The 12446-nt window shown below is 46.0% G+C and overlaps 1 non-coding gene across 1 annotated transcript; it reads right to left on the bottom strand.

Annotated features, from left to right (window-relative positions):
- Nucleotides 1-905: 905 nt before the first annotated feature.
- Nucleotides 906-1024, bottom strand: LOC145395553 (5S ribosomal RNA). Its single transcript, XR_013896629.1, has one exon. It is a non-coding gene; the product is annotated as a 5S ribosomal RNA (ribosomal RNA).
- Nucleotides 1025-12446: the final 11422 nt, after the last annotated feature.

Genomic DNA, 12446 nt, shown 5'->3' with positions numbered 1-12446 from the left:
ATTTGCATTGTCTACGACGGTCCACTACCATTTGTAATTATTTTTGGTAGAATCACAACAGTTGTACGCTCTTACGGATTAACCCCCTCGCGTAACGTAGGTTTTCTGTAAGTTTGTGTGACATGATCAGAGAATGTGCCACGAGGGCTGGCTGGATTCGCACACAAAGGAATATCCCAGAAATTGGTTATAATGATATAAATGATATACCATCATCTTCCCTGGTGTTTACACTGTACAATAAGCTAATAAAAACACAGAACTTATGAGTAAAAGTACTATGAAAGTACCGAAACGAGGTGAGAATAGTGTTGTTCAAGAGTAAAAATAACTGCCCAACACTTCATTACAAAATTTTCCCCACATAACGCAAGAGCTAAGCATATTTCTAGATGCAAAATTTCACATGGTGTTGTCAGAATTCTGATACAACCAAGAGTTTTTGAGTAAACTGCCAAAAATCACACGCGTGCCCCCCTCCCCCAAAACCAAAAACCGAGAGAATGCTGACTATTTGAGTGTTGTGGCCTTGAAAAAGACACCCACCCTTATGATGCACCAAATATTGACGCACTTCATGCTAAAAAATAATTTCTGGTGAATATTTTTGTTCAAATTGCCTAATTGGCATCCCTTCAGACCAACACTGACAAGTGTGTCATAGTGCGTCATCGGTTCCTCCACAGACTAACAACGTTTTGACTCACTCTGAGTCTTCATGTGCAGAGAGGTTAATTGATGCCTGATTGAATTCTAAGGATTTGGGGGCTGTCTGAGTTTTTTTTTCATTCATTGCCAGACGCCAAGTATCCCAGACGGGGTGGCCAAGGGCTTAGAGTTAATTGTTTTACAGGGAGGGGCACTAATCCTCCACCAACCCCACTTGACACGTAGGGAGAACATTATGCCAACAGCATCTGGTGTTCCCAGGCGGTCACCCATCCAAGTACTAACCAGACCCAGCGTTGCTTAACTTCGCTGATCGGACGGGAAGCGGTGTACTCAACGTGGTATGGCCATAACATTTCTAAAAACAGGAGAGTTATTTGCTTTATGATGTACTAACAACAATAACAGTACAGTATTGACAATGCCGCATCGGGTTTGCACTCGTTTTCAAGGGCTCCAGAACAAGCATTTAAGTGAAAAGTTGCTCTTATGCCCAAAGATGGTAGACTTGCGAGGATTTTGAGCGTTCAGAATCCACCTGCTGGAGTTTATCTTATTCCAGATGGCTTTACTGTACAGGTATTTCTCTCTAACTTGCTACCTGTGTGTTCCTATCTTTTGTTTTGAGTACTAAATGCTGTATGTATGGTATTGCCCTCCTCAAAAAATTTCACTCGTTTTTTACTTTGTGTATCTCGTCACACAGCACTTGACAACACATCATTCCCACCCCCCCAAGGTGTCGCTCTCTTGCCAGCACACCTCATGGCGGCCATATCGTCAAGATGCAGCTTTGTTTACGATGGAGTTCCTCACCTTTGTTGCCATCCCTGTGGTTATGCATGTCCTGCCACTAAACACAAGGGATTTATCCGGAAATTCTCCTGCTACTCTCTGGTGACTTTCCCACCCCAAACACCTGCATTATTTCTGTCACTTGTGCCTCTCTCTCTCTCTCTCTCTCTCCTCATGCTTGGTTCGGTATGCCTATTTTCCAACTGTCTGCCTTGTTAAACTGCCTTTCCCTGCCTAAATGCCTCCAAGGCTGGGTGTATACATTTTGAATATCGTATAGTACAGTACAATGACCTCGTATCGCGCTTATCACAGAATCTATGTTTGTTTTCCTACATCTGAACAGTTATACAGTACAGGAATAGGGTTTTATAGGGTGTTAGACCCCCCTTTGGGAGGGTTTGGGGCTACTGAGTCACTATCCATCAATAGATCAATTTCCTTCACCCCTTTGACTGTTGTATGCTGGATAATCAAAAGTTTACCATACGTATTACAAGGTTTGTCTATCTATCTATTGCCAGACGCCTCAATCCTGTTCGGGGTGGTCACAAACAAATCGCCTCCACTTCACCCTGTCCCCCGCCATTTCACTGCCCTGCTCCCAACTCACACCCCCCTCTCTCATATACCTCTCCACCCCATCCCTCCAACTCATCCTCAGCCTCCCCCTCCCTCTCCCCACCTCACTCACATACACTCTCTTCGTCAGTCTTTCACCCTCCATCCTCTCCACATGGCCAAACAAGGTGCTGACAGATCTGTTGTCCTGGGGCTTCACAACCTACGCTGCCTGATATGGACATCATTGTACGCCACCCACGCAACACAGCCAAACCCCAGTTTATTTTACCCCAAGAAGAGTGATGGGGATAGAAATACCACCCTACCCCACCTATTGTAGGCCTACCCCCCCCTTTTGCGATGGGTTTTTATTTTTTGTTTTTTTTTTACCAATTTTGATGATATTTAAGACTTATATTTTGTTTAGGTTGATTTATAAACTGTTTTTAGACTTAGATTAACCCCTACACATCGGTTGACGTGTATAGCCGTCATGATTTTGGGCACAGAGCACCGCCAGTTAACGTGAATAGCCCCAAGCGGATTTGCTCCACCCTTTGAACCCGCTACCATTTTCTGTGACAACCACAGGGTAGGTAGGTCCCCTAGGTACCCCACTGACATGCAGCTCAGTCTGTACACGGCGCTGGTAGTGTTGAGTGATGTCTTCCTCATCACCCCGCTAATACCAATACACCAGTCCTGTATGAGACAGCCCTAGCATGTATTCAATATGGACGGTGGGTGTTAGCGCCGAAGTGGTGACATGTAGAGGTGTGCGGTACGTAGGAGGACTACTGGGCCTTGAAAGCAGGCTGTGAAGCCTATGCCCAGAGTCGGTCACATAAAAAAAAAAAAAAAAAAAAAAATATCCTTGTCCGATTCTGTCCCCCTGCGCATGGAGCCCATTGTATCATCTACCCCCGCGAAAGTTCTGCCCTTACCACCAGGTAAAGGGCTCAGTGACAGTGTCATCGGTTGTGCCTTAGACAATACAGTGTCCTTACAAACTCTCAGGGAGAGTACTTCTGAAGAGAAAAGTTACCATGTGGAGAGTGAATTCTTTCACCCTCCAACCCCTTCCCATTCTCAGATGCTGAAAAGCCTTTAAAACTGCTGCAGGAGGAGGGCAGGGCCTCTGACAGTGATGATTTCACAGAAGAAGAGGAGGGTGATGACCCAGCACACCAGGGTAGGTGAGCGTGGAGCTGGCAGTGATCTGGGATATAAATGCTGATGAGCCCTCTCACCACCACTCTTGCAACTTGCTCGCTGCCATCTCACCCTTGAACGTCCAGCATCACCTCAGCCTGGTACTTCAAGGGCCAAATCACAACAACCGGGCCCTTCAGGAATGGAGTTTTCCACACGGACCTCATGTGGTGTGACTCAGCAGGCAGCGTCACCCCAGGGAAGCTCCGTGTCAGGTGGGTCATCACCCCCATACTCCCCACCTCTCCCTCTCCTTCCCCCTCACCCCCATACTCCCCCACCTCTCCCTCTCCTTCCCCCGCACCCCCATACTCCCCCACCTCTCCCTCTCCTTCCCCCTCACCCCCATACTCCCCCACCTCTCCCTTTCCTTCCCCCTCACCCCCATACTCCCCCACCTCTCCCTTTCCTTCCCCCTCACCCCCATATTCCCCCACCTCTCCCTCTCCTTCCCCCTCACCCCCATACTCCCCCACCTCTCCCTCTCCTTCCCCCTCACCCCCATACTCCCCCACCTCTCCCTTTCCTTCCCCCTCCCCCATACTCCCCCACCTCTCCCTCTCCTTCCCCCTCACCCCCTGCCCTTGGGCATGCACATGCTCAGAAGACATGCGCAGGTCGTGGAAAACGGCCCATTTTTCCTGGTGTCGGCCGAGTTGATACCTTTGTGTGGGAGGAAGGAGCAAGATTTGAGTCCTCTGTGCCAGTGTGTGATGAGGAAAGGGCAGGTGTTTAGGAGGATAAGCTTTCCCCGATGCCCTGAACTTCCAGCAATATTTTCAGGGCAATATCCACTACTACAATTACAGTACATGAGGGAGGTGGGGGGGTGACTTGGGGGAAGGGTAGGCAAATGGTGGGTGACAGAGCGACTTGGAGGCGTTTTGTCTGCGGCCACCCTTTCCGGGATTAGGTGGTCGGGCTTTAGACAGATAGACAATTATGCAATACCTGGTTGATTAAATTAATTTCCACCAGGCTATGTACGCGCAGAGGCTGTGGCTGCCGGCAAAAGCACACACACGAGGGACGGGCAACCTGTGAGGGTGAGGGAGTTGTTTACGAGGCTAGCCCTTACCATGGTGACGATGCACGTAAGAAAACATGTGCCCCATGATTATTGGTTGATAGTCGAACTCGTGGGAATACCTGTCTCCGCTAAGTATATGGCCCGTGTCAGGTACCTGGACATCCTCAGCTTCCCTCAACAGAAATTACAGGCCTGCACGAATGACAGGTTGTGGAAAATTAGACCGATCCTAACAATGCTCAAGGAGTCGCTTTCCAGGGTTTTCATCCGTTTCAGAAAGTGGTAACTGACGAGTCGCTGGTGTTATTCAGGGGCAGGCTGGCATTTATTCAGTATGCGCCGTCCAAGCGTCACTGCTTTGGCCTCAAATTCTTTGTCCTTTGTGACTGTTAAACTGGATATGTGCTGGATGTGAGAGTTTATTCAGCTACGGATGTTGATATACCGGTACCTAGTGACAATCCTCACAGTGTCTCGGCATCAGTTGTGAAAGTGCTGATGGAAAGGTATTTCAACAAGCACCACATTCTGTACACCAATAATTATTACACAGCCCCGGCAATGACCAAGTGTTTGTTTGAACATGGTACTGGGCGCTGTGGAACTGTCCGGGCAAGCAGAATTTCCAGCAAACACTGAGAAAGAAGACCGTCTTACCAAATGTGATATGTTAGCCCTTCCCTGGCACAACATGAGGCAGGTTAATGATGTCAACAGTATTCAAGGCTGTATCTGAGGAAACAGGAAAGACAGACTACAGGACTGGGGGACCTGTGTTGAAGCCAGATGTTGTCTATCTATCTATCTATAGCTCGACGCCCTAATCCCGCAAAGGGTGGCCGCAGACAAAACGCCTCCAAGTCACTCTGTCACCCACCATTTGACTACCCTCCCCCCAACTCACTCCCCCCTCCCTCAGATGTTGTCAACAATTATAATATCCACATACGGCTGCTCGATAAATCGGACATGCAAATTGGTGAGGTTGATTGCCTGCGTAGTCCTGCAGATGGTACATGAAGGCGTTCTTACACCTTGATATCGCCGTCATGAACAGTTTCATACTGTTCACGGAGCTCGCCAGGAAACCTCTCTCTCTACGAGTTTGAGAGGGAGCTGGCACGCGAACTCATTTAAGAGTATTCAACCACACAGGTGCCAGGTGCTAGGTGGGGGACAGCAGCTGCACAAGACAGGCTGAGTATTTCCGGCAGAACAGGCTGGTAGAGACTGGCCGTACCACAGCAGGTCAGGCCTACAGGTGGTGCCACATCTGTAACACGACCAAACACTGTCCCCCAGCACAAAAGGAGACAGCCTACCAATGTGCAAGGTCCCACTACGCCTTAAATGTTCTTGTATCACTCCGACTGTGATTACTGAGCAGGTGTGTTTTATCAATCTATACCTACCCATCTAGCAGCAAACTCTCATCCCTTTTCTGTCCAACTCTCTAATGCAAGAGTTAACCGTTACTCCCAGTCCTTCATTTATGCAACAGGTCAACTCTGGAACTGTCTCCCTCTGGCTGTATTTCCTACTTCCTAAGACCGTTACCCCCAGTCCTTCATTTATGCAACAGGTCAACTCTGGAACTGTCTCCCTCTGGCTGTATTTCCTACTTCCTATGACCGTTACCCCCAGTCCTTCATTTATGCAACAGGTCAACTCTGGAACTGTCTCCCTCTGTCTGTATTTCCTACTTCCTATGACCGTTACCCCCAGTCCTTCATTTATGCAACAGGTCAACTCTGGAACTGTCTCCCTCTGTCTGTATTTCCTGCTGCCTATGATCTCCAGTCTTTCAAACGCAGTGTGTCCAGGCATCTCGAAATGAATGCATCTTGAATTTGGCTCTCTATTGTATTTTGGTTTTTTCTTGGAGGGAACTGTTATTGCGGGCTCCTGGCCTTTGGTTCCTTCTTCCTCGCATAAAAAAAAAAAAAAACTGAACCCAACTGGACTAAACCACACCAAGCCACGCCTAACCCAACTCAGCCAAAACAGGACTCACCACAAAACTGCTTCCCTGTTACATTCATTCATTCATTGCTAGACGCCATGTATCCCAAACGGGGTGGCCAAAGGCTTAGAGTTAATTGTTTTACAGGGAGGGGCACTAATCCTCCACCAACCCCGCTTGACACGTAGGGATGCCAACAGCATCTGGTGTTCCCAGGCGGTCACCCATCCAAGTACTAACCAGACCCAACGTTGCTTACATCAAAATCATATTTAAAAAAAAGAAAAGAAAAGAGGGAGTATCTATATATGAAAAAGAAAAAAAGTATCTATCTATGAAAATGAAAAAAAACTATCTATCTGAGAAACAAATAAGTACCAATCTATCTATGAGAAAGAAAAAAAGCATCTATCTATCCATGAAAAAGAAATAAGTAGAGTACCTATCTATCTATCTATCTATTCGCCATAATCTAAAATCACTAAAAATCTGGAATATTATCATCAGTAATACCAATAAGGCTGATTAAGAGGGTATATGTAGGTGAGGTGGAGGGAGAGGGAGGGGTAGACCGAGGATGAGGTGGAGGGATGGAGTTGAGAGGTATATGAGGGAGAGAGGGGGGGGTGAGTTGGGAGGAGGGTAGTCAAATGGTGGGTGACACAGCGACTTGGAGGCGTTTTGTCTGCGGCCACCCTTTGCGGGATTAGGGCGTCGGGCTATAGATAGACAGAACACCAATAACTAATATCAAATACACTTTAATCAATAATCATCTTTATTACCACCACCAGCACCATAATTATGCAAAAAATATCATCATTTTGGTATGAAGATCTGAACCAAATTACCAAAATACGTCTATCTATCTATCTATCTATTGCCAGACGCCTCAATCCCGTTCGGGGTGGCCACAAACAAATCGCCTCCACGTCGCCCTGTCCCCCGCCATTTCACCGCCCCGCTCCCAACTCACACCCCCGTCTCTCATATATGAAAATGCATCTAAAAAAAAAATCCATCACTAACACCATTTTCATTTCACCTAATTGACAAAAAATACTTGAAAAATCTAAAATTATAATTATATATAATCAAATGTATGAAATTACCTAAATAAATTTCCATCAATAGCACAAAAAAATCTAGTTACCAAATCGAAAATATCTGAAAAAAAATATATATATACAAAATCAAATCGGTAACTTATCGGCATCAAGGTAGCATAAGCAAAAATAAATCTTCTGTAAAAATTTAATATGAAATTCTAAAGTTACCAGGAATATAATAATCCATTGATAATACCAAAAAATGATATTCCTATGAAAGGGTTTGCGTCGAAGTGTAATGGCGAATATTTAACAATTAACCATATAATACCCTTCATTAACCTCTTCACTACCTTAAATTAGCCCTTAATTTTAATATAACCCTCCCATAATGCCATAATTAATCTGAAAAAAAGCCGATAAAAGGAGGACACAGGAATGAAGAGGGATAGTGACGTCCCTGCAATATTCCGTCACCCGCCATTTCGAGCCACCGCTTACCTGTCTCTTCTTCTCGGCCTCTTAAATCGCTGATCCTCTTCCCATCACCTCTTTTTCTTCCTCTTGGGGGCTTCTCTAAATCGCCAACTAAATTTTCCTATAGGTAATCCGCCATAACTTGCGATGAGAAGAGGGATTAGAAGAGATTTGTCACCAGCGAAAAATACTTCCCTCCCTCCCCGTCCTAGGAGCGTCGCCAAGGAGGAATTCAAACGTGAATTGTTTTTCCTAACGTATTTATTTTACGGCTTAGCGAGTACTTTTATTTATTCATATTTATTTCTGTGTTCTTTTTTAATATAAGGTAGAATTATTAGTGACAATGTTGACAATTAAATGATTCATCGTTCAGCAGTGAATGTATGTTTTGTTTATACATGCCTGGCCAGAAGCTACGAAAAAATTTCCTGTACTTTAATATATGCTTAAATACATACATATATCCCATGTACGCTTCCCATACATACATACACGCATACTTTCACATGTGTAGACTTCCCATATGTACATAGGATACCAGTGTTGTTAAAAAATACTGAGTGATCGCCATTAATACTAAGTTAGGACAAGTTTTAGTGATATTGTCGTACTAGTAACAGCCCCAGGTTCATGTGAAATGTGAACCCAGTAGACTGCAGGCTTAATGAGTCCTACTCCTGCAGTTCACCATCCTCTTTTGGGGGATAGGGGTGGAGCTAAGGGTAATCTGTATAACCTGGCAACTCCACAGATACCATCACTTTAATCTGCATTTACTCTCACGCCATTGTGCCCCATACCATCTCTCCACTTCCTAAATCTTTCCTCCACCTCCCTTTCATTCCCTGCAATCGGCACCAAGTCATCAGCATACAACATTTCCCACGGGACTCAAGACTGATGCCTGATGCATATAAACATTCACGGAAAACTCATCACTCAATCTCCATTCACTCTCACCCACATACGGAGCCGCAGCCACTCTAACCAGCCATTTCGCAGTCCCAAGCTTTCTCATTGCCCACTTCACCACCTCCCTTGGGACTGTCAAAGGCCTTCATCACTACCTAGCCTTCATCATTCTTCTCACACTTGTCACCTATGATATCCCATTTTCTCTTTTTATCTGTTTTGCCACCTTTAATACCTCATTCTTCTTTCAGCACCATCTAGGTTATCCAGTATATTTCTCAGACTCAGATTTTGCCCTCTACAGTATACCTATTATCTAGTCCTGTGCTTGGCAGCCAAATATTCCTCTTTGTTATCACCCTTCTTCCATTCCCGTAAGAGCCTTCTTTTCTCCTAAACTGCAGCTTCTACACCCTCATCCCACCATCAAGTTACTTTATGTCTTCAAGTGCTTGTCCTCCCACACATTTGGGGGCAGGGTGGCTCAGTGGTAGAGCATCGGACTCAGGACCGGGGGGTTGTGAGTTCCAGCCTCGCCTGGTTGCTGCCATGCCGGGAGGGGTAGTGGCCTCCTGTCACCTAGCAGGGCTATATGATCTAATAAGGTCTAGCTTGGGGGAGCATTTCCCTTTCCCTTTGTCCATCCACACACTGGATCAGTAACTCTCAGTTCAGGCATACCCTAGTTTAACGATGCAACTGGTTAAGTAAAAACCCATTGCTATGCGAGGCATCGTATCTCGAGGCCGATTTAACATGTAAAGTACAGGGATGCATTTTTAAGCCTTGGGTTTCCCCCCCAACCAAGTCCTAAACCCACCCAAATGAGTCCAGTATAAAGTTTAAAGCCAATCTAAATGGCCCAACAGTTGTAAAAGAAGCCAATCCAAGCCTAAAACCAGCACCCGTCTCACTTGTACCCAGTCAAGGTCACCGGAGAATGCCATCTCTGACTCTTATTCAAACTCAGTACAGAAGAAGCAGCAGCAGTGTATACAATGCTACCATCAGACAGTCCCGGGACAATTAAATAAACATCAGTTACGCATAATAAGAATAATGTTTGAATGACGCAGATTCATCCAAGGTGTGAACTGTTGTGACGGAGAAGCATTGACGTTTTGACAGGGAATGCGATTGACGATGCACGATGGCCTTTTCAACGGCTCATCTTTATGCCGTTTTTGTTACTGTTCTGGTTGCTGAGCTCCTTTATTTTCTTCTCTCTCTTTAATTTTCCAACATTTATTTAGAAATACCTTTGTATTTTCAAAATGTTTTTCCTTGAGCAGCCCAAATGTAAACACATGATCTATCGATGTTGCAGTTTTCATCAATGTATGAAACAATTTACCTTCTAGGGTTTACATAATTATTAATATTTATTCAAAATTATAATTATGTATTCCAGGATAGGTTAGATGAGAGCTCAATGGTTAAACATGAAATATTTGTTGAGTCACCTGGTTGTCCACACTGTTTTGCACCTCATCTGGTGAGCAAGAATCCGTACCCCAAATGACTCACTCCACCTGTGACTAAGACACATTAATATAAGTCTAAAAACAGTTTATAAACCAACCTGAACACCAAATTAAGTCAAAACTATCATCAAAAATGGTTTAAAAGATAAAAATCACAAAACCAGGGGTAGGTGTACAATAGGTCGGGTAGGGTGGTATTTTAACCCCCATCACTATTCTGGGACATCGTATCTAGGGGGATCGTAAATCGGGTTTGCCTGTATATTCTCTCTTCAGCCGCCACTCTCCTCCTCTCGCTATAGAAGGCATCCCTTACTGCTTGCTTTTTCAACTTCCATACTTTCCTCCTGGTGCACAGGTCCTCTTCTTCACCACCTGCTCCTTAAGCACCACGTCATATATCAGTAATTGCGTTTACACACACTCCTCGCTCCCTATAACATTAACAGCCCTCACCAACCCCCTATCAGCCCTCACCAACCCCCTATCAGCCCTCACCAACCCCTTATCAGCCCTCACCAACCCCTTATCATCCCTCACCAACCCCTTATCAGCCCTCACCAACCCCCTATCAGCCCTCACACTCCTTACTCCCTATAACTTTAATATCCCTCACTAACCTCCTATCAGCCCTCACCAACCCCCTATCAGCCCTCACTCCTCGCTCCCTATAACATTAACAGCCCTCACTAACCTCCTATCAGCCCTCACCAACCCTCTATCAGCCCTCACTCCTCGCTCCCTATAACATTAACAGCCCTCACTAACCTCCTATCAGCCCTCACCAACTTCCTATCAGCCCTCACACTCCTTACTCCCTATAACTTTAACAGCCTTCACCAACCTCCTATCAGCCCTCATCAACTTCCTATCAGCCCTCACTAACCTCCTATCAGCCCTCACCAACCCCCTATCAGCCCTCACACTCCTTACTCCCTATAACTTTAATATCCCACACTAACCTCCTATCAGCCCTCACCAACCCCCTATCAGCCCTCACTCCTCGCTCCCTATAACATTAACAGCCCTCACCAACCCCCTATCAGCCCTCACTCCTCGCTCCCTATAACATTAACAGCCCTCACCAACCCCCTATCAGCCCTCACCAACCCCCTATCAGCCCTCACACTCCTTACTCCCTATAACTTTAATATCCCTCACCAACCTCCTATCAGCCCTCACCAGCCTCCTATCAGCCCTCACACTCCTTACTCCCTATAACTTTAACACCCCTCACCAACCTCCTATCAGCCCTTGTGACCAGGAAATAGTCTATCTGGCAAGTATTCCTAACAGATCCATATGTAATCAACCAAACTCTTTTCTTAAAATGCCTCTCCAAACTCAAGTACCCTTTCCTCTTCCTCATTTCTTGTACCATTCACACATCCCCCATGTACCTCCCCACGTACCCCTTTATATCCTTGAGCTGCCTTACCCACATGACCATTTAAGTCCCCTCCCAGAACCACAGTCTCATCATCCCCCATACCACTTACTACACACACCAGATCATCCCAAAATATATCTTTTTCTACCTCACCCAAGCCAGCCTGAGGAACGTACACCGATGTAAATGAAAGTGTCACCCCAACCCAACAAAATTTTCACTGGTACAATCCATTTCTTCCGTCACTACAGCATGACAAATTTCACCTATCATTCCTCAGTCAGCTCACCCACAGCACATACCCATCTACACATCCTTGCAAAAATAACCTATACCGACAGTCCCGCCCGGCAATCATCCTGGCTAATCCTCCCCTGTATCTAATTTCCTGTACGCCGTCAACGTCTACCCACCTATTCACTGCCTCCACCACCTCCCCTGCTCTAGCCATCACACCACCAACATTCCAGGAAACCACTCTTATCCCCTTGGGTGATTTAAATTCCTCAGGCTTGCTTTTATCATTGCTTTTCACTCGTTATTTTTTTATCATCCCAGTGAATAAATGAGCAGACAGACCACAGCCCTGCCCATCCGCATAGTCCTGAGTCCAGTCACGGCACCTACTAGTACAGAGACACCCTCCAAGCGCGCACTACTCCCAGGTTCGGCCCCTTACTGAGATGGGAGAGGAAAAAGAAGAGTTTGGGAGGTAGGTGGGTAGGTAGGTAGGTAGGTGGGTAGGAGAGTAGGCAGGTAGGTAGGCAGGTTGGAGGGTAGGTAGGTTGGCTGGTTGGTTGGAGGGTAGGCAGGTGGGTGGGTGGGTGGGTAGGGTGAACGCGGCAGCCTGGGAACCGCAGAGCCCCATACCCTCTAGCACAGATCCCAGTCCCATCCC

This window comes from Coenobita brevimanus, chromosome 31, assembly GCF_032717465.1.
Source record: "Coenobita brevimanus isolate Jiangsu-jjx chromosome 31, ASM3271746v2, whole genome shotgun sequence".
In the NCBI taxonomy this organism is placed as follows: domain Eukaryota; kingdom Metazoa; phylum Arthropoda; class Malacostraca; order Decapoda; family Coenobitidae; genus Coenobita; species Coenobita brevimanus.
The sequence above is the reverse complement of the archived record's forward strand: the minus strand, read 5'-3'. Positions and strand labels throughout refer to the sequence as shown.